Below are 5,425 nucleotides of genomic sequence, written 5' to 3'. Positions count from 1 at the left end.
TCTCTTCTCGTTACCCAGTGGGCACTTGCAGCGTCGCCCACGTCACACAACCACAAACCCGCTTATAGGGCGGGTCACATTCACACAATTACACACAAAGAAGAAAGGACATAGAACACAGTGAGAAAGAAACATCCATGCCCTGAGCAGGATTCGAACCCGCAACCAGCTGTTCCGCAGTCAGGAACGCTAACCACTCGGCCACCAGGTCGGTGCAAGGAAAATTCAAACATCCAAATTGAAACATCAGACGAAATCTCCAGCAGTTCCTCAATTTTAACACCCAGTTAATCCGAAGTGGTAAGTGCTGACGTAAAAAATGTAGCATAAAGCTAAATCTCCAGCAGTTTGTCCCTTTTACCATCCTGCCAAGAATACAGAGAGGAAAGTGCAGACTTCAAAAATGTAACATCGAACGAAATCTTCTGCAGTTTCTCTCATTCAATATCCGACCGAAAATCAGAAGAGGAAAATGCTGACAGTGAAACATCAAAGTAAATTTTCAGCAGTTCTCCCGATTATCTAATCTACCAAGAATCAGCGGTGGAAAGTGTTGAATTCCACACTGGAACATCTAACATAATCTCCAACAGTTGGAAATATGGAAATGCAATATTCAGAGATTTTGGATCAAAACAAAACCTTGATATTTACTTCGAAGTTGTAGCAAAAGCAAGACAAGTTGATGCAGAGATAGAAAAAAGGAAAAAAGAAAACCGAAAAAGAATCCGCCCATTCTGTCAGTTCTAGTCGAAGAAGTAAACATATTGCAAGATATAAAAGAAATCAAAAGAGAGAGAGAAAAAATCTTTGAGACGAAAGTTGAAATCTTTTACAAAATATTTTCGATTCAAGAGCAAACAAAATTAATAATTGCAAACAAAATCGAACTTTCTTACCTTTTTCTGATCTTGTTTAATTTTATGTGTTTGTATTTAAAGTCTATGTGTGCGCAAGAACAACGTGCGAACCAATCACTGAGCTGAAACCTTTTTGGCTAAAAAAGTGTTCTAAAAACAGCGTAAAAGAAGAAATCTATGCGAAGAGGGCAAAGAGAATTTGAAGAGTGAAAAAAAAGAAATGATGTAAAAGAAAACGAGGGGAAAAGACAGACATTTGAAGATATTTGAATTTTTGAAAGATGAAAAATCTGAAGAGAATGAGTAGATGGAAGAAGATGATAACGAAATACATGAAAGATTTACAGAAAATACAGAAAGAAAAGAAGGAAAGCGAATATAAGGAAGAAGAGAAAGAATAAATTTGCTCAATCACAACTTTTTATCAAAGTCATAAAACAGTTTCAAAACTCAAAATTCACCGAGAAAGAATCTTTTAAACTAGTAGGTTGCACCCCCTGCTCTGTAACGCTCGCCAACTCCCGAAAATTGCTACGCAATCTTATATGGTTTACTTCGCAAACAAAGCTCGCTTCGCTCGCTACTAACTTAGGTACATTGCAAATGCACAAAACTCTAAGAAGAATTCAAAACAATCATTCATATACATATAAAAACCTTTTTTAAAAAAGAATTACATCTTTTTAGTAAATACTAAATCATTAAAATAAATTTGAATTCAAATAAATGACATGTAATTCGTTAAACCTATTAGAAATGTGCCATAGTATAATTCGTGATATAAATCAAAAATCGTCAAATAAATTCTTAATAATTAAATTCGTGAAAAAAAGCGCTTTCGACAAAATACTGAAATAGAGATCTATCGACAAAGACTACTCACTTCTGCCTAGCTTAATAGTATGAGAATGTCGCAGTTGATGCTCTCTCAGGTTATTTCAATTTCCGTTTTTAAAAGCGCTATATGTTGAGCCACCTCAGCTAGATTTGGCATGTGACATTTTTAGCGGCAATCATTGGTCGATTTTCTAGCGTTGCCATTCGGGGAGTTGTAATGAGGCTTATTTTTGTCGCCGTGTAAGAGAAATATATATATAGTATATAGATAGATCTCTTTCAGATCTTTGAATTCATTGAGTCAAAAACGCAAATTGCCACGCATATTTTTTTTTATCGAAACTTAACTGCAAATTCTATGACAGCATAAAAAATACAAAAATTTTTTATAGGTAATTATCACGTAGCTTTTCTAAAAACATAGGTAGTATTGTGCCTGACTTTTTGAATGCATTAGCATAGCAGAACTTCACAATTGCAGCAGGTTTAGGTATATGTGTACCTATGTTTTAAGATATTTAATTACGATATTTAAGATATTATAATTTAAGATATTTAAGATATTTAATTAAGATATTTAATTAATTATTAAGTTGCATCCTATAAAGACAAGTTTTTTAAATTAGAAAAAAAAAATATTCGAAAATATATGATGAATTTTTTGCTCTACTTGAAGAACAACTTTCTTGCCTTGAGAAAGAAACAGCAGAAATAAATAATCAAGACTGGTGCAGTTTGATGAAACAACGGGAATGCGAAAATTATGACTAGTGCATATTGAAGAAATGTCATGAATAGAAAAATAAGACTCGTTCAGATAGAGTAAACATCAGGAATAGCTAAATAAGACAAGTTCAGAATGAAGAAACATCAGGAATAGATAAATAAGCCTCTCTCAGGTTGAATAAACATCAAGGAATAGAGAAAAATCGGACTCGTTTAGAATGAAGAATCATCAGGAAAAGAAAAATAAGACTCCTTCTATTTGAAGAAACGTCAAGAATATGTAAATCAGACTCGTTCAGAATAAAGAAAACAAGGAATTCTAGAGAAGAAGAAAAAAACTTTAGCTTAGATCAGATTTAGATTACTTCATATATTTATTTTAGATGAGACTTTACTGTTCAATTTTGTTACTTAATATCAAATCATCAATTTAAAGATATCAATCATCAAATTAAAGATATCAAGCTCTTAACCGTTTAAACGCCAATGCCTCTATTTTAGAACATGTTTCTGCATGAAAAATAAATAAATAAAATCTGGTAACTCTTACATCATTGTTAATATAAATCTTAAAGAAACAAGATATTACTAAACACCAAAACATAAGGAAATATATATTTGCTTCATAAATCATTTCCTTGTAATACTTTTGAAATAAATTGTCAGCTAAGTGAATAATATAACAGCTTAGCTGCATGTTCCTTCACTGGGAATAGATTTCCCAGTGAATGAGCAGTATGTGTGAAATATGACTTTACATGGATAATTAGTAGTTCTGCGATATAAAGGACACCTAAAATTCAATTAAATGTCGTATGAATAGTTCCTAATACAATTTCATTTCAAAATGCTAATTTAATTGCTAAATTTTTTTGCTAAAAACATTCATTTTGCTAAAAACATTCATCCAGGGGAAAAATGAGTGAATTTTTTTCTAAGACGACATCCACCGATAACTCAGTGCAATGCGAAGATAATTTCAAAAGGCAACACTTCCCTGAGAGAGAATAATATTCGAAAGATTGGTTTGAAGAACTTTAGAGGAATCTTTAGGAGGGAAGTAGCCCTAGAATCCTTTTAGAAAGTGATTGCATTTGCAATGAGAACGAAACGGGAGTTGAATACTGCCTTTAAACGGGAAAAATGATTGGCCCTAAAAATTATAAGGATTTATATTCTATAGTACCTAGGAAAGAAAAATAAAGAACAACAGTTTTGGCCAACATTTTAGCTAATGGAAAAAAAGTATCTCCATTGGTAGTTTTTCCTTACTGAAGAATTCTTCGAGGTATTACAGAATCAGTTATTGCAATATATTTAATTGAAAAAAGCTATTCATGAAGTGAATCGATGACCGCAGCAACATTCTACAAATATATTGAAAATGTTTCTACCCATGGCTAATTGAAATGTTTAAATTTCCTATTTTGCTTCTTCTGGATAGGTATAAGTCTCATGTCAATTTGAAACTGAGCAAGTTTTGTTCATCAAAACAAATTCTCTGGTTTAGCTTTCTACCTAATTCGTGGAAATCTCCCGTTAGATCTTGAAAACAAAAGAATTGTAAAACAATATGTCGAGCGAATTTTACATCCATTTTTAAATAAGATTTTGAGACATCAACTGATGAAGTTAAAATGCATTTATGAAATGTGGTATTTTCTCATTCGAAGTTGAAAACGTTGACTTTAACAAATGCATGCAAGACAGACACAAAGAGTTAATGAGCAAGACAGCTTATCAACAAAACAGATACTTTGAGAGTAACGATGTGCAATTTCTTCAGAAGCTTGAGAAAGAAATCTCACAAGTTATGTTGTAAATTTTCAAAGGAACATTGACAGAAGAGTTAAATCTCCCAAATATCCAATAGCCTGTGCTTTTCTCAATATGGAAGAATTTATTGTAAAAAGAACATTTGGTTAAGTCAAATGTTGGCAGTGAAGCTGATGCAACTAACAATGATAATGAAAGTATCTTGAAAACTGATTTTGAGATATGTCCTCTTGAGCCATTGTTAGTTGCAAAAATAATTGGTTCCATAAGTAAATGGTAAATACTGCTGAAGACCCACTAAATATTAGTCAATGAGATATGGATTTTACTGAAACATTGAAACTTCTTTTTCTCAATTATTATCCAGTAAGGAATTCTAGAAATGGTAGTGGAAAATCAAAAGAAATTTCGAAGATCCATTTACATTGGTTAAAAATTTGTAAAAAAGAGGACGGTCAAATCAAAAGTAAAAGAAATAAATTACATTTTGCATTAACTTCAGAAAAGAACGAAAATTTAAAGAGACTGAAAGGGCTGGGAAAAAAAGTTAAAGCAGAAAGTATGACGAAGAGAAAAAAAATGCTTAAAATGATAAAAAAAAAAAAAAAAAANAAAAAAAAAAAAAAAAAAAACTTCAAAAAATATGGGGAAAAAGAGTAAACAAAATTGTGTTATAATAATAATAAAAACATGATCGGATTACACAATGGTAAACATTCATGATTTAGAACGGACTATTAAACTGTAAGAAAAAAAATTTAAACAATTTTTTTTTTAAATTCTGTATCCAATCATATCTTACTTTCTATTCCGTGACTGAAAAAAAAAATACAATTTTCCACTTTAACTGTGGTTATATGTTATAAATCCAAGAAATGTTTTTAGACATTTGTGTGACCTATGGATTCCTAACGAGCATCAAACATTCTCAAAATTAAGTGTTCATTCAGTGGGAAATTTAGTGTTTATTCACAGGTAAGAACTGTTCCTTCACTTGGTAATCTTACTACTTATTATTTGAACCACCAGAAACTTAAAACAATATTATGTAAGTTATCTAAAAAATTTTTTTTGCATAATTTGCACTCATTAACAAATATGTTGACACCGTCATTTAGATAAAATTACAAATTTTGAAATTTTTGTGATTTTTTTTAAAGGCAAGCTAAGCTTTAGCGTACCTGCATTGGTTAGCTTACCCTATATATTTTTTGCTCTACTTGAAG

At 31.3% G+C, this 5,425-nt stretch overlaps 1 protein-coding gene across 1 annotated transcript in view; it reads left to right on the top strand.

Moving 5' to 3' along the window:
* Positions 1-5,425, top strand: part of LOC107439408 (uncharacterized) — a 16,995-nt gene that overhangs the window by 857 nt on the left and 10,713 nt on the right. The gene's annotated exons all lie outside the window — the stretch shown is intronic.

This window comes from Parasteatoda tepidariorum, chromosome 9, assembly GCF_043381705.1.
Source record: "Parasteatoda tepidariorum isolate YZ-2023 chromosome 9, CAS_Ptep_4.0, whole genome shotgun sequence".
In the NCBI taxonomy this organism is placed as follows: Eukaryota; Metazoa; Arthropoda; class Arachnida; order Araneae; family Theridiidae; genus Parasteatoda; species Parasteatoda tepidariorum.
The sequence above is the reverse complement of the archived record's forward strand: the minus strand, read 5'-3'. Positions and strand labels throughout refer to the sequence as shown.